The sequence below is a fragment of the Cupressus sempervirens genome, chromosome 3 (genome assembly GCF_028749045.1).
Source record: "Cupressus sempervirens isolate cs-2001-9-10 chromosome 3, ASM2874904v1, whole genome shotgun sequence".
Lineage (NCBI taxonomy): Eukaryota > Viridiplantae > Streptophyta > Pinopsida > Cupressales > Cupressaceae > Cupressus > Cupressus sempervirens.
This window is the reverse complement of record NC_143120.1, coordinates 272,444,556-272,468,579: the sequence shown is the minus strand read 5'-3', so window position 1 is coordinate 272,468,579 and position 24,024 is coordinate 272,444,556. Positions and strand designations below refer to the sequence as shown.

General features: G+C 31.4%; 1 pseudogene; it reads left to right on the top strand.

Moving 5' to 3' along the window:
* The first annotated feature begins 925 nt into the window (after positions 1-925).
* LOC149565982 (30-kDa cleavage and polyadenylation specificity factor 30-like) lies at positions 926-22,854 on the top strand (annotated as a pseudogene).
* The last annotated feature ends 1,170 nt before the right edge of the window (positions 22,855-24,024 follow it).

Genomic DNA, 24,024 nt, shown 5'->3' with positions numbered 1-24,024 from the left:
AGGAAAATGTTTCACATGTCACAACCATGGTCACAAATCTTCTGAGTGCAGATCAAAACAATGGAATCTAAATAATCAACACAATGGAACTAGATAAAGAGAAATTTTTGGTTAGGGATTACAACACATGGAGAAGATGCCATCTATGTGGAGAATATGGCCACATCAGAGAAAATTGTGTAAGAACTCATTTAAGGAAAATGCATACTAATGTTAGATGTTATGTATGGAAAAAGGTTCCTCTTTTGGAAATAAACTATATGAATTAAGCTACAATAAATTCTGGTGAAGAAAACAAAGGGAAAAAAAAGGTTGAAGAGATCAAAACTAAAATGAATTAGAAATAGGTTGGGTAACGAAAATAGAGGAAAATACAAGGGAAGACAGTAAAACTATTATCATCCAAATGATTAAGTTGGGTGAAGCATCCACCTCCACCTGGGCATACAAGGAGATGGCAAAGACTATGAATATAAAGAATATCCTACATCAGTTCCAGATAACAAAGAAAGAATAGTCCAAAACTACATATTAAGATGCATTATGACTAGTAGAGGAAACTAAGTTTAATCAAGTTGAAGAATCTTAGTTATAGCCAAGCTATCAAGCATTATGAAGTAAATTTAGGTTGGAAACTAGAGTTGTAACCAAGCTTCATAATGGAAAGTTCATGTCGAATTCAAATGAGAAGAATTAATCGAGTCATCTCACCTACCAAGTATAGAGCATTTATTAGGCCCTAAAAGTTGAAATTTTTATAAAAGGGGAAATAAAGAGCTTATTCTCTGACCAAAAATTTAGAGATTAGTTTGAGAATATCAATTTTTGAGCACCAAGTAATTAAGAGTAGGTTGTTGAGAAAATTTTACAAAAGTACAGTTTGGGAAATTTATCAGTCAATAAAATTCTTCATTCATAGAGTGAAATGGCATCCGTCTCTAGCATGAAGGTGAAGAAGAGTTTTGAGATGTTGTTGAGGAAAGTATTTTTTGATGAACCAGAGCTTAAGATTTATCCAACAATTGGTGAGCAGGATGACCCCATGGGAGCTCACTCAGTCATCTCTCCAAAGGTATGGTTAATTCATGACATTAGGTCATTATACCACTACATAATTCAGGTATTAGGGACATTTGAGATGAATGAAGAATTTGGTGCAATGTGTGGGGATGGAGTGTTGAGATCCAAGCATAGACATTTGTAAGTCAAGGGTTTGACTCATGCACTACATACACCATGGAATTTCCAAATAAAGTGGTCATATATTTTTTGACTAGGGTTCATGATATATCATTTTAGTTTGAGAAACTATTGAAGATCACAAAGAAGGCGATCCATCAATTCATGGGTTACCCTATGTTAGAGAGATAAAAAACCACCAAAACCCTAGCTTAGAGCGAGCTTGCAAAGAAAACCCTAGCTAAATGGAATGGTAGAGGAATGAAGATGAACAATGTTATAGACATGGAAATCATGTTTGGGATCCATGTAATTGTTTACAAAATCTATAGCTCAAGTAGACTAAACAACATACCCTATGAGGCATTTGATCTGGCATTCAAGATTGTGAAGAACAATCTATCATTTGACCTAGATGAGTTACAGTTGAGTCAATTAAGAATGAACATGGAGACCATCTGGGAATAAAAGAAAAATATATGTAAGTTTGGCTCTCTTCTAGTATGTCTATTTTTCTATGTGAAAAAGTTCTTTCCTTCTAAGAGAAATATGGTTTGGAGTAAGGATAGACCTAGCATATATCAAATAAATGAACTCAACAATGAGTTTGGGGAAAATATTGATGGAATTATGGATGCATAATTTAAGAAATTTAAAGATAAGATGTAGGATAGGTTTAGTATCCCTCGATAGCTAGTTGATCAATATGAACAAGATATTTGCTTCCTAGTCAAATGTGATGAAACTCATATTCAAGAAGTAATACCTAGAATAGCATGGGGGAAATCATTGGGCTATGAAGTAAATATTGATGATACCAAGGACATCATTAAGGCTCTACTAAATGAGCCAACTAATCCTAAGGCTACTTACTTTGGCACCTATGTAGAGACGAAAACCATAATATCTCTAGAAATAGAAATTCCTCAAATATTGAAGAGAGGTAAGAAAAGAATTGAAATATTCAAAAGAGTCTTGACAAGAAGAAAGATCCTATTATTCTCACTAAGAGAAAAGGAGAGGATGAAGAAGAAGAGGATGAAGAAGAGGGAGAAAAAGAGGAAGAAGAAACTCCAAAGAAGAAGGGCAGGACAACACCAAGGAAGCCTATAAAGACCTATCACCCAAGAAAGCTACACCTAAGAAGGCAACGATGCATATAACTAATTATTCCAAGATTCCAAGGAGAAAGCTAAATATTTAGGATGATGATGATGATGATGAAACTCAAAACATCAAACTAAAGAAGCCCCCTCCATCCTTTGAGAAACAATTAAAAACAATAAGGAGAGGAAGTGACAAACTAGTACATTTCCCCTTGTTTTTCTACCAAAATTTTTGACCAAAGGCCATAATGACTTATGATAGCATATTTTTTTAAATTTGTATCCCCATGTTAGTCAAAATTTCAACCAAACTAGGGTTTTATGCCTAAGTTGGTCAAAATTTTGACCAACTTAGGTTTATAACCAAAAAGAAAGGAAGAAAAAATTTCACGTGGGAGCTTTTTGAGGTAAAACTTTTCAACACTTGAAATTTTTGTAGTGGCTAAGATCAATTTTCTCATATGACTTTCTGCTGCTTCTATTGCATTGAAAAGGAAAAGGCTTTACGCCTATGATCTCTTGCCTAAGAATCAATAGGGTTTATGAAGGCATCATAGAAGGGAGTTTTCTATGTTGTTCATCACAAGCTAAGTGCCATCTCCTCCTACTTTGAGTGAGATAACAATAATTTTCCCTCTCTTCATTCTTATATATCATGGTATCCATGGAGAGGACCAAGATCTGACATCATCTCCCCTCATGATTAGACTATGTCCCTGAGATTGGGTAGGAGTATACGTCCCTACAATTCTATGGGCTTATCCAAAACCTATAAGAGGAGATGGAATACTGGCACTAAGAGGATTGACTAACTCATACATGGGGATCATTCTTGGTTATGAAATACCCAAATTGAAGAACTTGCTCTATTCTTCAGAAGTAGGCAGATCAGTGTAATGTCCCTATTTCTTAGATTCCATATTTTGAGCCTTTAGCCTCTTCTTGCTTGTCTCTTCTTGTTATTTCTCTATGTTCTTTTATTTGTGGCTCGTCACTACTCTATATTTTGTTTAGCTATTAATTGCTTCTGCTACCATTCTCTTATTATGATATCTCTGAGTGAGGATTATTATCATGTTACTACTCTTCTAAATGTTTGATTACACTTTACAAGTGTACAACACTGATGATGTCTTCCCTATTTATGAGCTTTAATCATTTGTGTTATATTTTCTAAATAATGTTGTTGTACAACTGAGAGATAGTAGGTAAAATGAATTAATAATTCAATGTTTCAGTGCAACATGTGTTATCTGGAATGGATTCTGCTATATGTCTCTTATTATGTCTCTCAACTAGAGGCTTCTAATGTGATGGTAAGAACTGTCTAATGTAACCAAATAGGTCTGATCTAATTTGATTAATGCATGCTTTTCTTGTTAGGATGTCAATTAATATCAAACATGTCGAAGGAAATATGTGACCATGCAATACTACTAAACCCTTGATGCAACCCTAATATATATTCTCCTTGATAAACTTCTCAAATATTTTCTTCAATGTAAGGATTGCCAATGCCCATAGATATTGGAATTTTGTCCTAATCTTTGAATGATATTGACCTTTTAGTGAAACACATAGATTATAGTCTTGAACTATAGTAATCAACCAATCACTTATCTCTAGATTATTTCCCTTTGAACTGAAGCTCCTCTTGATTCATAAATCCTTTTAAATACTATACTTTCCCTCTTATAATTTAGGTTATTATTCCCTTAATCAATCTATTTGAATAAATCAAATATTTGATGTTCCTCTATCTTATACCTATAAAATCCACCCCTCCTCCTTTCTTTAGAGATATCTATAAATGAAGATAAATGATGATATCTCTTGGAGTCATGCCTCTTCATTACAAATCTATTTAGTCAAATTAATCACATACCTCCATTAATTAATGTTAATCTTCTTGCTTGTAACAATTTCTCCTAGCATACTTTCCCATTAGTGATGCTTGTTGGTCAATATTAAATCGCTTTTTGCTCCTGTTAAGGAATCTCTCATCTAGTACCATTCTGTAATTAGGAATTGCTATTTCTAATAATAGTCCTGATGTATCTTCTTTGTCACTGCTAGGGAGGATTACCAAAACCCACCGTAGGGTGCACCATTCTCTTATCTTTCCATTTTCCATCAAACCTTTTCACATGGTTGCTACGAAGGATATCCTCCTCCCAAAGTTGATTTTATAGACCACGTTAGACTTTTGTGAATCATATAATATGCCATTGTGTATTACCAACAAGATCACATCAACACAAAGTTACTACTTCATTGTGTAAAGCTTGAGGTTGCCTTATTTAATCATTATTATAATTAATTTAATTATACTATATATTATTATTTTAATTATTTTATATTATGATTATTTTTGTAAAAATCATATTTATTGTTATTATTATTATATTATATTATATTATAATAATAATATATTATAATATTTAATTTCTCAAAGTAAAATATTCTTTATCCATTTTATTATTATTTTATTACATTTATTATTAAATTCTATTAGAGGAAAATGGGGGACATGACAATCAGCTACATAAAATTGCTTTGTTATTGAATTTTCAAATGTTGGGTAGAAGCATTCGCGGTAATATTTTACATTGATTGGAATATCCCCTTCTCACATTATTGCAATGTGCATTCCACTCCTCTAATCAGTGGCATTGTGTGAGTGGTTGTTAGCATAAGAATAAAATATAGATAGGTTATAGTTCCTTAATGGAATAAGGTGGTTTGGTTGGAGAGATAACTCCTTATAGGACTTGCAAGTTATCTGGTTCAGATTTAGTAATCCCACACTTGTGAATCAACTAGATGACCTACAATTGAGAACTACATCAAATTTAGTTGTCTTAGACTTTTCATTAACTAATTGAGATTTCATATGATAAGAGGAATGGAAGAAAGGAAAGCAAATAATATGCAAAGCATTGGAAGAAAATTGAAGGAATTTCTTCAATTTAAAAACATAAAAAACAAAGAAATTTTTATTCTCAGGAGTGTGACAACTATGTACAGAAGCTCATGGAATTTGGAGATGGAAACCTTCAAAAGTGGTAGTCCAACTATCTTGGGTATCAAAAGCCTCAAGGAACAAATGATGTTTCACAGTGTCATTAGGATCATCCGAGGTATTATATGTGCATTTAGTTTCAATGTGTGTTTCATAGTGTTTACAATGAATATTTATTGCTGGAATATCTCTTTGTCTATTATTTGCGCATTTAATCAAGGCTTTTACATGAAGTATGGTATGCATGCCATGTGAAGTTTGTGAAGTGACCACACAAGCTCTTTGGATAGTTACTCAAGGAAAAGCATAATGGTGGAATAATGTCTCTTTCACTGTTTATCAGTAGTGTTTTACTTCTATAATGTCTGAGTAAAGAATATTGAATTATATTCTATGAATAGTACTATATGCCCAGAAGTGTTTATTTCAGCTAGAGGTTTACAACTTGTAGCTTCTCATCTTTGAAATTCCACTACCTAAACTACTAATTTTTTTCTAATTGTGAGTACATCAGAATGTTGGCTTTACATTTCCTTCTTACTATACTTTCTTCTTTCTAGTAAGGGTTACTTTATCATTCATTATAATATATAATTAACTTGGAACATTTTCCTACAATCAACATATAGTTAGAAAAGATATAAGAATAAGACAAAATAAAGATACTACTAACTCCCACATAGAAAATTAGTGTATCTTACCTGAATCTAAATTTCTTTTTGTCAATTAAAAAAAATAGAGAACTCATAAATTTATGTGTTCTTACCTTGTCACCAAGTGAACAAACTACCAAAATAGCTAGCATGATACATTATTTTGCTCCATTACTAACTACAATCTAGTCAGGTGTGTATGAGAGGCCATTTTCCTCTATATATCAAGCAAAAACTTATTAATTTTCCCTTAAGAGGTGGTATATTAGTCAAAAAAATGCATGCTTTCATGTAAGGTCCAAACGAGACAATGTTCATGGCACTAGGTAGAACCAATAAGATGATAGAGATAGAGTGATGTTCATAACCCTTGTGAATGTACAACAATGAATAACATAAGCATTGGATAGGTTACATGACACTTGATCAATTGGATTTAGGTAGACATAGAGATAGGATTGGTAGGCATGATAGAGGAAGCAAGTTAGTATTAGTTCTTGGTTATCAATCAACAGATCTCTTTCATCAAATGATAGCACATTTGGCTCTCCTAGACAGGGTAAGATAAACATGCAAAGCTAATAGACTGTTATAGCCAAACTTCCCTACCAAAGAGGTACAAGCACTAGCAGACCCAAAACATGGTTTTAGATTTCAAGATGTCATGATGGCAACTATAAATGAGTGGGATGCCTTACCCCAACATGTCCAAGATGCATTTCCACTATCTCAATATTAAGGACTAAGAGTTCCCACAAGAGGCTAGAATTTTTTGCATGAAAAATCACAAATTCTAATGTGGGTGGCAAGGATGGATAAGATATAGAACTAGACCCAAGTGAAATCACTACAAACAATAAGAAATTTGAATCCCACCAAGCGAACATAGATGGCTAAACAAGAAGAAGTTGGCAGAGCTTAAATCTAGAAGTACAATTTTCTTGGAGAAAAATAAGCAAATGTCATCAAGATACTCACAAAGTGATTTGGAAGACAAAACTAAACTTTAAACACAAGGTTTGATATGGCATTCAAGCCATCAAAGAGTTGTGAGAGATTATTTTTAGACTTAACTTTGAAATCTCCTAGGAAGTTCAATTTTTTGGGGGAAAAGTAGATGGGTTTTTAAGTCATTAATTCCTATAAGTCTTCATTACAGGGTTCTAGAGGATCATTTTGGCAAAGGAATTGCTTAATTTTGAAGGAAAACTCACCAAGGTAGAGCATGTTTTAGACTTATCTTCAGAAATAAGATTTAAATCTTTTTGGAAGAGGGTTTTATTTTTCACTTCTAACCCATAAACCTTTACTAAATGTGCTCTACTCAATCAATGAAATGGTTTTCTGAAGTCTAACTAGTTCTAAGAATGGAGGGATGTCTTTAGACTGATTTTCTAAATTTTTTTGAAAAACCTGTATAGTCCTAAGACTCATTCCCCATTATCGGGCCTCACAATGCATATTTGGGGTGATATTTAGCAAATTGGTACATAGGTTTTTAAGTTTGTTGGACATGTTGTAGGCTAGTCCTTAAAAAAAAGAGTTTACACATTGGTAAGGGAGTCTAATATGTGCATTTGGGAATTCAAATAAGTCAAGTTAATTATGATTTTGATGTCCTGAAGTCTGATTGCAACTATTTGCATATTTCATCTCTAGATTTAGTCCTCATAATTTCTTTTAAAACTTCAAAGTTTCAAGATTCTGATTCCCTTGCAAGTTTGGGCCACTTAAGGATCAATTTGATTAGAGATATAGGTTTAGACCTAGATAAGCTTTACAATGATGAAAAGACATTCAAATTATATTTTGAACACTTAGCAAACATGAACATCCTACAATACATTGACTATGAGAAATTTGATGAGAAAAAGTAGATAATAACTGTTCTAAGCCAAATTCATGATGATATTCCAAAGCTCTTGTTTTGGCATAGGAATCAATAATGCTGGCAAAGGTTGTGTGATTTAGCTTTATACCTGCCAATTGCATTTGCTTGAATTTAAACACACATGTTATGTATGTGTTTAAACATATATAAACACATAGTTTTCTTAGAAAATTGAGCATCTTTCTTTCTTAGTTTCAATGGTGTGAGCTCTTTCTTTTCCTCTTGGTCTATGGACTACAAAACTTTGAGCTCAATGGGTAGCCCGTGGCAATCCCAACCAGGCACATAGTGCACCTTAGATCCTTCAAGCAACATATATCTATTGATAAAATCTTTCAATATCGTGTTCAAGGCATGCCCAATATGCAAATCTCCATTGGCATAAGGGGGACCATTGTGAAGAGTAAAACTATCCCTCATGTTCTTGTTTGCAACCCTATCTAATATCTATTTTTCATCCTACAACTTTTGTATTTCTAGTTCATGTGTTGTTGAATTGGCTCTGAGGGTGAAGCTTTTCTGAGGTAAGTCAACCTTATGCTTGTTCCTACATACTTTTGTATAGCTTCTATGTTAATCTATGCTGACTGGAAATGACTCAGCATATGACCATCCATTAATTTGACAATGCTTGATATTGAACTCATTGTTTTACATCTCTACAATGCTAAGGAGAATAATAAATTGTTGTTACTTCTTTTCTTTCATCTATCGCTGTTAATCACTGGTGCAAGTTAATCTCTTATATATATATATATATATATATATATATATGTATGTATGTATGTATGTATGTATGTATGTATGTATGTATGTATGTATGTATGTATGTATGTATGTATGTATGTATGTATGTATGTATGTATGCATGCATGCATGTATACTTATAGAGATTTATATATGTATATATGTATATATATATATATTTATTTACAATTGTATTTATGTAGATATATATGTTTAAATGTATATTTCCATATATATATATATATATATATATATACAAACTATCTCCCATAAGTATATATACTTGTATATGTATATATATGTAGATCTAAATCATTCATATGCTTTTCTCTGTATATGTATATTTATATTTGTGACCAAAGCTAGAAGTGTATGGTGCTAAATAGTTTTATGGATTCCTATTTATTCAACATGCTTTCACTTATTTTTTCCATTTTGACTTCTACATCAGTACTCACATAGGGGATAGGAGCCCACAACAAAGATGAAGCCTGTCGGTTTGCAGTGCAAGTTAATCAGTGATGAAGTGGACAATGAAGAAGTGCCATCTCCAAAACCCTTACAACCACAATGTCGACCTCGTGGAGACTAGAAACCTTATATTAATTGGTGGCTTTGACCCCAAAAATTTCAGTTGCATCTACATCACTCATATAGTTGATGGTTCCCTATGCATAAATGTCCATTTGTTCCAGGCTATATCAAGCAATTATTTCTTATATAAGCCATTTAATTTACAACCTTTTAAATCTTTGTAAAGGTAAATTTGGAGTAGGAGAATTTTTCTTCTCAAAGGTGTCCTTTAATTGTAAAGCGTCCATTCCATTATCTATTAGACTAGATATGTCTTGTTTGTTGAACAAATAATAGAATGGATGCTTTACAATCAGAGGACACCTTTGAAAAGAAAATTTTTTCTGCTCCAACTTTGTCTTTGCAGAGATTTAAAATGTTACAAATTAAATGGCTTGGATAAGAAGAAAATGCTTGATACAGCATAAAAAAGAAATTCGACCAAACATTGGTGGAAATTTTGACCAATGCTTGTTAGTTTTCTACCAAGTATTGGTCAAAATTTCTAGCAACTAAAACTAATTTTGACCAATAATTGGTGGAAATTTCCACCAATGCTAAAAAAATTCAACCAAACATTGGTGGAAATTTTGACCAATGCCTGTTACTTTTCCACCAATCAAAAAAGTTTCAATGAATGGATTGGTCAAAATTTTGACTAATAAAAAAAAATTGACAAATGGATTGGTCAAAATTTTGACCAACATTCACAAATTAGGACCACCAACAATTAAATTTTTTTATGATTGTTTTGGTCACAATTTTGACCAACTTGTAGGTTGGTTAAAATTTTGATGAGAAAAAATGTGACAAACATCTTGGTCGAAATTGTGACCAACCTAGGTGGAAATTTTGACCAAAATTGGTCAAAAATTGAGTTCAAATTTACTAGTGACATAGTTGGATTTAAATACTTCAGATATGAATCCAAGAGAAAGGAGGATCAACAATAGATAGAAGATTCTTTAGTTGAGAAGATGGCCAAATGGAAGTATGATCTAAATGAATTAAAAATATAAGCTCCAAATGCCTAACTTAAGGAAATGACTCATAGATGGTCAAATTTTGTAAAAACAAAAAGAGGCATCAGAGAACAAACATTGAAAAGTGTCATACCACAATTTCCTAAAGAAGAAATTAAGGAGGCTATGGTCAAGCATGAGAACAAGCAAAGTGCTAGATTGAAATCCTTCTAAATTTTGTCATATAAAATAAAAGAAGTTGTTCAGTCCACAAAAAATTTGTGGAAAACTATTTTTGAAGCAGAAAATAAAGATGAGAATGCTATACCAGATGTAAAAAAAAATGATGAATAAAATTTAGAGATGATGGCAACTATCGTAATAGCTTTTCTACCCACTTCTTCAAGCCAAGTCACTATTCCATCAAGTATAGAGAGGGAAGAATTTAAAGAGAAGGAGAAAGAAAGTTCTACATCTACCCAAGTAGCAGCCAACAACAAACTCTGACTACCTCTTGGCCAACCATAACCAAGCATAAATCAAATAAGGATGAGAACACTATTGACAAAGGAAAAAAAGAAAGAAATCAAGAGTCAACTAAGTGGTGAAGAGAACAAGGATGAAGGAAAAATAAAAGAAATTATAAATTCTTCGAGTGTGAAGGGAAAATAAAAGGAAAAGGTTACCAAATAAATTTACCTTGATAAAAAGATTGTGATTCCAAATTGGGATCAGTCTAATCTCTTTACTGAACAAATGGAAATTTTGAGTGAGATATGGAGGAAAATGGCTTAGCAGCAAAAGCTCAAGGTAGAAAAAGATAGAGGAAAGGTTCATCAAGATATCAAGGGCATATTCTTGAATGTGATTTTAGTTGAGGTAAATAATAAAGACCCTATCATTGAATAATTGATTGACATTGTACATAAATTCAATAAAGATTTAGGTGGTCAGGAAAAACTTCAACAAAGGGCAAAAAGAAAATTTGTAAATAAAGATTTGAAAAATGTAGCCAAGAAGATTGACATTATTCAAGTGAAATCATCCACTCTTATTGCTACATTGGAAGGAGTTGTAAATAATGTTGTATCCTTATATTCAAAATTGTGTAATACATCAAATTTTACCAAGGAAATAAAGGTAAAACTAACCAAAATTGATGAGGACTTGAAGAATGATGTAGTCAATTGGCAATTGACCCAAGTACTAGCTCCAATAGCTCCAATCATTTTTTGAAGGTCATATTTTTTACAGATTTATAGGCTGAACTACTAAGGGAAGAAGCCTAGATTAGAGCATCATTAACATATATTCAGAGTATGATGCTTCCTCACATGGATGTAATATAGAAATATCTTGTACATGCAAATACATTGGTACATGATACAAATTTCTTAGTTTTTGATCTCATGAAGGAGTTATTTGTAGAAATTTAGATTGAATTGTACACACTTTGAAGGTATTACAAGAAAATTGGGATAAAACTTTGTCTCTAATTTTGAAGGCACATCATGATTTCCACAATCATTTTTGTATAACCTTGTAAAGATATATCTTTGGCATTTGTAATAGAAATGTGGTAAAATGTAGAGGAAAATGTATAGAGGGAAACATTTTTGTATATGTATATAACAAGAGCAATTATATAAAATAGATATAAAAATGAACAAAAGAAATTTTATAAAACTAAAATTCATTCAGTTGTGATTGAGCCACAGATTTCTAGTTCAAACTGAATCACAGACCCAAGCATAAGAAAAGGGGGAGTTTCATTGAAATTTTTGATTAAGAGATTTTGACTTGATGAAATAATTGCACATCATAAGTATTTTGTGACTAATTCCAAAGGGGGAGATTGTTGACCCTATGGTAATACATACTATCAATTAGTGAAAAAACACTTAGTTATTTAGGAAGGTTGGTTAATACTACATCTGAGATTTCCTTTAATCAACATGTTTCAGTGTATCCTAAGTTAGCAGTGTAAACCAAGTCAGTAGTATGAACCAAGCTAGAAGTGGTCATCAAGTATTTAGCATAAACCAAGCATCTAGTACAAGAAAGGTTTCACAATGACACCCAAGTGCATAGTTTCACCCGAGCATCCAATGTTACTCGAGTGACAAAGTATCATCCAAGTTCACTAAATTGCCCAAGCATCAACACATTAGCATAATACATAGTTTGACCTGAGCATCAGCATTAGCCAACCTAAAGATGTAGTTTGATTATCGTAAAAACATCTTTTGTTTTGAGCTAACTTGGAATGAAAATATTGATTGGATAGCTATATAAGAAAGATGTAATGTGTTGTAAATGAGGTAAGCACATAGAATAAGTGAATATGGTATACAATAAGAAGATGGAGTGGATTAATTAAGAAGCTACCAAGTAGTACAAAGGGAAGAGTAGAGACACATTAATCACAATGAAGTGATTACAATCTTCAAACAATCTATATCAAAAAATCAAGTTGCAAACAAGGATCATCCTACTGATTGCATCCTAATAGGTGCATAAGATAAATCCTCTAACAAGGTAGACCTAGCAATCTTTTGTAAAATCTCATAACAAAGTACATACTTCATTGTATTATAAAATCCTTTCACAAGGTGGACCTAGTAGTCCTTATACTCTAACATAGTAGATCACTAGAAGTGATCAATTGTAAGCCTTAACAAGCCAACTTTATTACTACAGTAGTGAAGCATTGTTGGTGTCATCTCCACCTCAATTTCACCTTATCCTTGGAGGGTTTTTGGGTTACCAAATTTTGTGTCAATTTTTTATGGTGTTGATTTATTTATTTGTTTATGTTCATGGATGACAAATAGATTAGACAATCTAACAAAGAAAGGTAAATTTAATTTAAGTGAAAAAAATTAAGTGGTTCTAGATAACGCACCCCCCCCTGTGTTAGTTATCTATCTATTGTTATATTTCCAATACTTTCTAGTTATGGTGTATATTCTAATTTTTAGTTTTGTTCTTGCAAGTTCTTTTTGGTTTTGTTGAACTAGTTTAGTTTTTAAGTTCTATTTTGTAGGGTCTCACTTCTTGTGAACCCCTACCTCTCTAGTCACTCAACTTGAAGTTTTATTTTGTTTAAGATTGTGGACCTTATCCTACACTATTTAATTATAACTATTTTTCCTTTCTTTATAAAATATCATGGTTCAATCAAAGAATTATTTTTTTCTTATAATTTTACCTCCCTCTTAATTTAGGAAAAAACTAAGAGGTTGCATTTATATCACAAAATAGTTATACCAAACTTCAAAGAATTAAAGTAGAATAAAAATATTTAAACCTATCCCATGAAAAATATTAGATCCAAATAAATATAGTTGACATGAACAACCAACTCACTTTTTATTAAAATCCCAAAATACTCTCTTCTACTCATAGGGATTTAATTAAAATGTTTAAGTATTTATATAGCATATTATAATATCATAAATCATACCTTATATCATCAATTAATACTCGTACATGGATTTATGACATAATTCAAAATTTATAGATTCTATAATTCTCACTTATCAATGGAAAAGTTTTTTTCTAAAGCTAACTATGACTTGAATTGGGGATGAAATCAGCTAGATGATAGCATGACACAAAATCTTTCAAAATCTTTAAAAAATTATCAAATGTGAATAATGTATTAAATGAAAACTTAAGAAGGTGTGAAAGATAACTTAATAAAATAATTAATTTAAAAAAATTATTAAGTTAAAACCTTTTACCCTACCAAAAATGTCCAAGGTACCTAATTTTTGGGTAATAGGTACTTTAATTCTTTTCATTGTATGTACTACACTAGATATGAGTCACCCTAAATTTGAGCATTGGAATGTATTCAAGTGGATACATCCTATAAATGTTTACATTTTGGAAGCTTTACTACTTATTTAAAAGGTTGTGCTAACTAAAATTTTGAAGGGGATTTAGATACCATGCAAAGTAAAATAGGATATTTGTTTACTATTGGTGGAACAATGGTGAGATGGAATTCTTGGTTATAGAAGGTGAATTCTTTATCCCCTACACATGTAGAGTATTATTCTCCTATAAAGGAAACCAATGAGATGATATGGCCCCAATTTTTCATGTGAGATTTGTGACACTTATGGAAATTTTTTTATCTATATATAATTAGCTCTAGTGTCATTCATCTTGTAAATAATTTTTCTTTACATTCAAATATTAAATATATAAATCTATGGTACTATTTCATTAAGTCAATTTTGGATGATTAACCATTTTAGATAGAAAAGATACATATAGATGATAATCTCATAGATACATTTACAAAGGTAGTTCTAAGGGAGAAGCTAAACTCCTCTTTAGGTTTGTTTTTTTTCCTAAAATAAAAAATAATAAAAGACAACAAAGTCTAGGGAGCTTCAATCTAGTGGGACCTTCAAGGGTAGTAGTGTGACTATAATATTTATCTCCAAGTGGAAAATTATTGGTTTATGGTGACTAATTAGGAAAGTATTATACATTTTTTCTAAGGTGTGGGGTTTAGTGAATTTCCACGCCGAAAAGTTGATTAACTCATATAGTATTTTTGGGTTGACTCAACAAGTATGTCTAGGGTTAACTTGTTAAGCTTGTATAAGTCATGTAATATTGGCTTAGGGTTAGGGTTTTCCAAAAGAAATATATAGCTTCTTGTAGTGATATTGAGATATAAGGGGAGATTAAATACTATAAAAGTTTGAAGTTAATAGATAATAACTTTGGACTATATTTTGTGGATGTAGCCCACAATTGCGAAAGTTGTGTTAAATCTTTGTGTCTTCTATTTGATTTATGTGTTTGGGATATTGGTTATATTTTCATGTAACTATTATTTTCTTTCTAATTAATCTAAATAGGGATGATATTTTTGTATCTTTGTGATGGATGTAATTCCTAGGCATACTAATGTTAGGAATTCCATTCATCAATTCCACATTATCACCTATGTTGATTTTTATTATCTTTTTATTAGTGAAGAGTTTTCTTCCATTTGGTTTATTTTGTTACTCCACTTAAGAAATATTTTGTTATATTTTTATCATTCATGGGTACCTAAACATATTTGAATCAATAGAACTCATTATCATGTAATATTATGTACTATATTTTATTCTATTAGTTTCACTTGAGAAATATGCTATTTACTATATCTTAAGTTTTCTTAAGTATATCCTAATTTTTAATTAATAATTTTTTCTTATGTTCATTATTACTTGCACCTAGCTAGTTTTATTTCACCTACCCCACCTATGTCCAAAAAAATTAGGTCCATGTTCCTTTATCCACTCTTTTCTTTCCTATATAAGAAGGCACATACACACTATAACATCAATGAATAAATCATTTTCTTTTTGTATATTTCATTCTTGGCTCTAAGTTTGGTCATCTCTTTGTGTAATCTAGAACTATGAGGCTAAGTCTCTAGAGAAGGTTGGCTTCCTCTACTATTAGGATGCACTTAAACTATTCTTGAAGAGAAAAGGGATAAGGAATACATGAAAGTAACTACCTAATCTATTCTAATGAGGTGATACACCAAAATAAGGTGTTCAGACCATTCTCTACCCATTCATGCACCGTACTATTATTATAATAGCCCAATGATATAGAGATTCAAACTTGCTTTAATCTAAAAACTACATAAAGATTAGACAACCATATGAGTGACATGAGGAAAAAAAATTCTTTACTTCTTATCATTCATGGGACAAAGAGATACCAAAAATACAAATTACAGGTATTCACAGTATGCTGAAGAAAGGCAGGCAAGCTTGCATAGTACGATGACAGTTAAAAGACATAAGGTAGATACACATATAATTCAAAGGAAAAGAGTGAATTTATAGTAGTATACTAAGCCAATACTAGGAAAACCAAGAAGATCCAACCCTAAGAAAGAGTATAACATTTTCCTTTATAGTACTAGCATAACTTAGATAACTTCCCTCATAAGATAAAAATCAACCACTACAATCAAATCTTTAGAGGATAATCACTGCAAAACTAAAAAGATCTAATTATGGCATAAATCCATACATAAGAGGACCACTTCTTCACCAAACAAATCTTTGAGAGGTTAGGAGCGACAGTCATTTAATCTCTAACTAAATGAATGGGTCACTAGTACAAAAATAACAATATATGATTAAATAAACCGCTAAAAACTGTAGATATATGGCTAGATTTGATCACGTGACTAATGGTAGTTTATTTCTAGACATTTATTTCCTGACCAAATTTATGACTAAATTATTTTAATCATTGATTTGGTCATTAATTTGGCCATTTATTGTTGTTACCTAGTAGTTTATTTGACAATTTTGACAGTACATTTGGTAGTTTATGTGGTGGTTTATTTGGTATTTGATTTGGTAGTATTTGGTAGTGTACTTGGTAATTTATTTGGTATTATATTTGATAGTATATTTGGTATTTTTTTTGGTAGTATATTTCACAGTATATTTGGTAGTTTATTTTTTACTTATTTTTGGTAGTTTATTTTATCATATTAGGGCATGATGGAATCGAACCACCATCCTCCTACTTGTAAAGTAGGTGCTCTTCCATTGAGCTAGTACCCTTTGAAGAATAGTGATGTTACTAAATGCATAATATAAAGATCAAAAGAATGTTTTCATTAGAAAATTTATTACATGTAACTTGTTCTACTTATTATAATAAAGTTGTCGAACAAAAGAAGAAAGAGCTTAATAGTAGTTGTCAAGTGTTAAAAACTAAGCAATTCATGTCATAACCGACAGTAGGACTACCCATATTGTGAAATAGTTTATTTAGTAAATTGTTAATTTTTTGTAAATGATCTTCATGGCATCACCTTCTTCCCTAAATACTAGTCATGCATATATTAGCCTAGCCTTATTTCTTGATCATTGTTTTGGTGGTCATATTCTTCCAAATAATATCTTAGAGGTACAAATTCGAATATAATGATTCTTATTTCAAAGAACCACGGCTTGAAAAGGAATTAAAGATCAATTTTTAAACACTTCCACACCATCTTCAACTAGTTCTATTCTTGGTGAAATAATACACAAACACTTAAACACCTTTCATAAATTTGATCAATAGCAATCATGAGATTTTATAAGGATAATGATATGAAGAAAAGACTCTTCACTGTTTTAGAAACACAAAATGTGGGAAAGGGTTCCTGGACCTCTTTAAGACACATCCAACAAATTCCCTTTGAGACAAATCATGTTTCAATCATTCAAAATAAAATTCATTATTGTCGACTGTGATTATAGTCTACAAGGAAACGTCAAGAAATAACAATTTTACCATAAAAAAGTGACTACACCTGAAGCAACTTTATGACACACAATATATAGAAGAGTACAAGATAATTACTTATTGTACATAGTGATTATGCCTTAAGAACCTTTATCGTACACAATGTGTGCTATATTTCAATGAATGGAAGTATAATGCTACATTTTCAAATCAAGATCTACAATATTTCAAAATGTTACTAATGTTTTTTTATTCATGCACCACTATTATATTGTTGCCATCATAAACTCAGTTATATCTATAGTGTGCCTTTAATTCTCTTCGTACAACAACACTCTTCTTTACAGTAACCATAGAATTGTTCTACAAAATGTGACCAAATTAATAACCCTAAAGTGTAAGCTATACTTGCCTAAAAAAATACAAAAATGCCGTATCCATTCTAATCCTCTACACCTTAGCAATGGGTATGTGAAAGATCAAGCACATATGGGAAATAGGAGACAATGCCTCTTCCCAACTACAACAAATTTCATTAAATAATGCCAAACTCAGAGATTTCTATAATGTAATTGAATATACTCAAATTTATACAAATAAATAAACCCCTATTACATTCACAATCCAAGCATCGTTAGATGTGAAAGGCAATGGGCATCAAAGACCTCCTAAGGAATTTTCCTTTTTTTCCTACATCAACTAAAGCTCCATCTCCCATCCTCTACACATATATAAATCATATCAAAAAAATATAAAGGCTAGTTGAATAGGCAAGACTACACTATAATTTAGAGCTACCTGCTTACAACATGTTAAATTAGGAACAATAAAATATCTATAGCTTAACAAAATGATGGTCACACAAGATCATATTTAAGAAAAGTAAGACACTCGAAAAAAAAAGAAATGATTCATGAATTAGTATGCAAGAGAAATATAAAAAATGACCAATTCTTCATTACAAAATGCCCTGTTTATATTGAAATTTCTTTCAAAATTTGCCATAGATTTGACACCATTTTTTTCTTTTTTTCCTAAACATTTCAGAGCACTAGAAGACATCAATGAGCTCTCTGAAAACTCCATACAAAGTACTCTAATAAATATCTATAGCTCAAATAAAAATTTTCTTATGCAAAGTCAAATTTGAGAAACGTAAGATACTAAAAAAAAAACCAAACATGGCCTAGGTATATCGAAGACTCTTCCTCTTTGCATACTATATATTCAGAAATCCATAATAGAGATGCAAAAAGGGAGAAAAATAAGAAAAGAAATCTGAAAATAAGCCATATCGAAAGGTACATGTTTTATCTAACAAATTCTTGGTTGTAGAGATACAAGTTTTAAAGAATAAATGTCATATTTGAAAGGCAGCATGAATCAAGAAATAAAAGTTATCAGAAATGCATATCTAAAAAAATTCATGAACACAAAGAGGTATGCTCTAAGGAAGTAAAGTAATGAATAAAAGAATGGTATTAATCAAGTGGAGCATCACATTGATATGAGCCAAATTTTGAGAATCCAAGAGTATAGAATGTTAATTATTAAAAACATAAGCAAGAGCTTTCTTGATTATCATTATCCATTTATCTACCAAACACAATAGCAACTTCAATATAGATTCAGAAAAATGGTTATGATGCAAATAACTTGGATTAGTAAGGATGAATGGTATCAAGTAAAAGATAAAGTCATTTCATTCAACTTTCAAATACAATTGAAGTATCAACAAGTCATTATTTAGGAGTAGAATCATAAGTTGAAGTTATAACAAAAACATATTTATAGAAAGATAAGGAGGTGATAATCTTATTGAAAATTGTGTATTAAATTAAGTGGGTCATCCTCTTTATAATGTATTGCTACGGACTGATAAACTGTCAAAAGAGAATATGAGTTAATATGTAGGTGAAAAGCATATGTGGGGCCTGAGAAATGCTACAAGATAGATACATAAATCTTGCAATAGGTTTTACTTTATACAGGGAAATGCAAAGCCATAGGTGCATATCATGCATGGTACAAAATCTCAAACCTAGCTTTTTAGAAACAATGATTCAATGTCTTGACATTAAAAAAAAAAGATATATCATTACTAATAGTATTGAGAAGACAATACATCTATTGTAAGAGATTGAGACACACCATTAAGATTTTATGGAGGAAATATTGGTGAAAGGTGAAAACACAATCAGTAGTAGCCAAAAACAACTAATAAGGATAATACATCTACAAGATCCAAGCTATATCATGATAACAATTTATGTCAGACTATAGAAAAATTACTACATGATATTAATGATCATTGAAGAGTAAAGCTTTTCTAAACTTGTTACTATAATTATCAATAACAACTTAGGATAGACATCCAATAGCAGTTTATTATCTTTTGCTAGTGCTGACCCAAAATTTGATTTCCTACACCAATATTTCAATAACTTTGGTGTCAATTTTTAGACCGTCTCCTTATTGGCTGTTGTAGTGACATGATGCCTTTCACTTGTTCATATGTTATATGTATGATAAAATGACTATTATTCTCTAAATTCCTCCATTTTTTCAATCTACATGACTTATGCTTTATCATGCATTGGTTTGGAGACTCTATGTAATTATTGACTATGATGTCAAACTATTCATGTATTGCTATGAGAGGAGTCTATGAACTTTCTATTATAATGAATAAATATGTTCAAGTATTTCCCTAATAAGACCTTTAATACCAAAACAATTACTTTTGGCTATAGTGACGAGGTCAATCTCTTCTTCTTTATATGCCTCTGTAATTGCTACTTTCTCTAAGTTTTATATAAGTTGTAGACAATATTTTGATATCAAATGTAGATGTCAGAGTCCATGGGTGTTTTAGCTTGAATTTTGATAAATGTTGTAAGATTTTTTGGTGTTAATAAATATTTTCTAGGCAGGGAAAAAGAGCTTTAAATTTTTGGCTACAATCTAAGGATAAATTGTTCTGTCAACAAAAGATTATTTTTTGGAGCAGCTTCACTCTTATGGTTAGGGATTCAAAATATATCTTTTGGGTAGAGAAAAGAAAATGGATTTTTTTTTTGGGGCTAGTATTTTAAATAGAAAGGGTTTCCAGAAATGAAATTAATGAGAAACTAGACTATTTCTAAATTAGGATCAAGCTTAAGGGAACCTTATTTGAAGGGAGAAAAATATCTTGAAACCACTTTGCTCTGTCCTAAATAGAACATACATAATTTTTGTGAAAAAAGATCACTGAGAGAAAATCAAAATAAAATTGTTTTGGTTTGAAAGTTGGGCTAGGTGGGCATATTTTAATTAGAGAAAAAGAGATTTGACATTTAGTAAGGACTGTGTTAAATGAGGGACTAATAAGGGTTAAAATCAGGATTTTAGCATGATGGAGGATCTAGAGGGTTCTTGAGTTTTTATTTTGAGGGTAGATTAGAGATAGGGTCTGATTATAGTAATCTCCTAGCCTTAGGAAGCTCTGTGAATTCAAGTGATATAAATCTAGGTGCTCATTCAATTTTTGCACCAACTACTAAAAGACTTGTAATATAGTTTTAGACAAAAAATTTGAAGACATTGGCTCAGGGACTTGTGTATGAAGGAATACTCTTATGGGTTTCTACATTGGCATAACAAAAGCACAATGCTAATCCGTCAATTCTTTGCACTATTTAGGGAATTCTAGAAGCAAGACTCTGTCTACAAGCACAACAATGATGAAATCAAAGACTATTATATCAAATATGTGTAAACATGATTTTTTCCTAAATGGACTTCATTATCGATATAGGTACCAAAAGATGCCTGGTTCACGACTTGTAGAGTATGTTTTTCAGAAACTTTAGTAGTGGGTGACAATGAAAAATTATTCCTACCCAAAAAAATATCCTCAGTATAGGAAAAAAAATTATCATCATCAAGAAAAAAAGGAGCATCCTTCATCTAATGTTTCTCACATACTACTATAAAGTTCACCTTAAAGTTATGAGCCTAAGAATCAATAACATCGAAGGTCATAACCTGTATAACAGTATCAGACAAAATAGAGTCAAGGCTAGCCACTGAACCCTTTAGCAAATGGATTCTCAAATCAATTGAATGTTGTATCTATTGCCTTGCCACAGCCATAAAGACATTCTAGGTATTTTTTTGTGAAGAGTACAAATAAAGAGAATTTAGAAACTTTTGTACAACAAGTAATGTGGGCAACCTAGTGAAACAATGAGGAAAAGCTTAATGAAGTCTTTGATTGTTGTGATTATTTTATTCTTGTATTCTTAATCAATAGGAAGTATCATTTTTAGGATACTCAAAGATGAATTCTAAAATTAGTGGATTTTTTGGTGGAGCGGGTTCAAAGAATGCACATGGATCTACACAATATGGCTGAAACTTCAGTCTTATATGATTTTGTAAAGACTAGTTAGAATTGTGAAGAATTGGAGCCTTCTATATCAGAGAAATTAGCTTATTTTCTTTATTTAGAGCCTGATAAAGAGATCCTGGCTATTGCATGTGATGTTGAATCTAAATGGAAAGAGGAAAAGGCTCAACATGTGAATGCAATCCACAAGAATGAAGATCCAATTTAGTTCCTTTTGGAGATAATGATGATTATCAAGATGATGATGAAAGTGATGAAAAAGAAAGCTCAAGCCATTCACTTAATGCAAGTCAGGGTAAAGGGCGGGAAAGAGAAATTATGTGACCTCCACATGGACCAACGGAAAGGGCTGGTAGATATTTGGTAGGGTCAAATCCAATGGGTTTCCATCCTTTAATGATTGGTGATGGCTATGCCTTTGATAGATTTGGGATGGGTCCTTCAGAAGGATTTTACATGCCATAAATGTTCAATGCATCAATTAGTCCCTACCAAGGCTTTCCACCTTATAGTCATGCAGGTCCAAGGTTTGGTGGATTTGAGTATATGGTGAGCTCCAATATTGGAATGACCTTCTATGATAGAGCTCCCAACCTTATGGAATACTCCCTAATGGTGGTGCAAGGATGATGACTCTAGGTCCAAATGCAATGATGGGAGGAGTTAGAAGGCTTCACTTTATGGGTGGATCTAGTGTAGTTGGAAATTCAAACAGACCCTCAGGGATGCCATTTCTCCCTCCTCAAAGTGGGAATAGTGGTAGAGGACAAATAGATCACAAGAGGTCTAGTAATGAGTATAATACACATGCTAACAGAATACAATCAAGCATGGGTCAAAGGGTGATTTGAAAGTCTCAGCAGACACAACTTACTAGCAAACCATATAAAAGTGAACCATAATGACATCAACAACACAATTGGATTGAGAATAAATAATTATACTATAACTAATGACACTGAAGGTGAAGATGAGGTTCCTCAAAGATCTAGGCATGGGGAGAGAAAGAAGAAAAGGCATGACTGGGATGGAGAAGTAGAGGATTAGGCTAACTGTTAGGAGCTTGCATTCACAAAAGTTGAACCTAATGATGGGTATTATGATGAATTTTACCTCCTTTTACCTTGCAGTTAAATATGACAAATAGAATTTAGTTTGGCTATTACTTGACCTATAGATGAGTTGCATACCTTCAATGAGATAATTGAATTTTTTATAATCAAATATTAAAGTTCAAAGTTGGTATTTGTAAAAAATCTTAAGCCATAATTTTTCAACATGTAATTTGATTGATTCATTCTACTTCTACTCTAATAACAATTTAATAAAATTCCCAAAATTGAACTAAAAAAAAGAGATAATTTCTTTGAATTTTTCTTCAAAGAAAATATTCATTCAATAAAGAGAAGGTATAGTCAAATGCAATGCTTAATATAGGGCATGATTTCTCTTTTGATGAAGATATGATTAATGGAGACAACTCTCTTTCTTATATGTAGATTGCACAATAAGGAAAAATATAAACAGGCAATGGGTATAGTTCATATGTATTGATTACAAATGCAAATATGATGGATGCATATTAAATATACTTCAATCAGATAATCATATAACAGTTCAAATATTATACAAAGCTATCAACATTCCAATGATTGTGTTGATAGAAAACATGTCACAAAGTCATGAAGAAAATATGGTTAATATCTAAACTCTTATATATCAATATGCAAAATGAGTATATGGATCACTCTCATGATTGACTGAATCTTGTGGAAAGGAAACATGTAATAGTGACACAATGTAAATATAATTTTCTACTAAACTCTAAATATCAATTGTGACATTGAGTATAAAGTCCATTTGTATGATTGACTAAATAGCATGAAAATATAAATACATAGTATGACATAGTTTCATGAAGAAGAACATGTCTGGTAAATCTTGAAAGTAAATAGCACGTCCTTAGTCTCTGGTATGCTATCCTTGCTAGTGCAATGACCTGTCTTAAGGACTATATTACTATCATCATAATAATTCTCAGATTTGGTAATGAGTTTTGAATTGACAAGATGTAGAGTGCTAGTTTACAAGAGCATGAATATCAATATGGTAGTATTTATAATATTAAATTTCAACCAGAATAAAGATGCATATGTGTTTGTATACTCACATGCAGTGGATAGTAAATATATCTTCTTTGTAGTTATCAGATTAAAT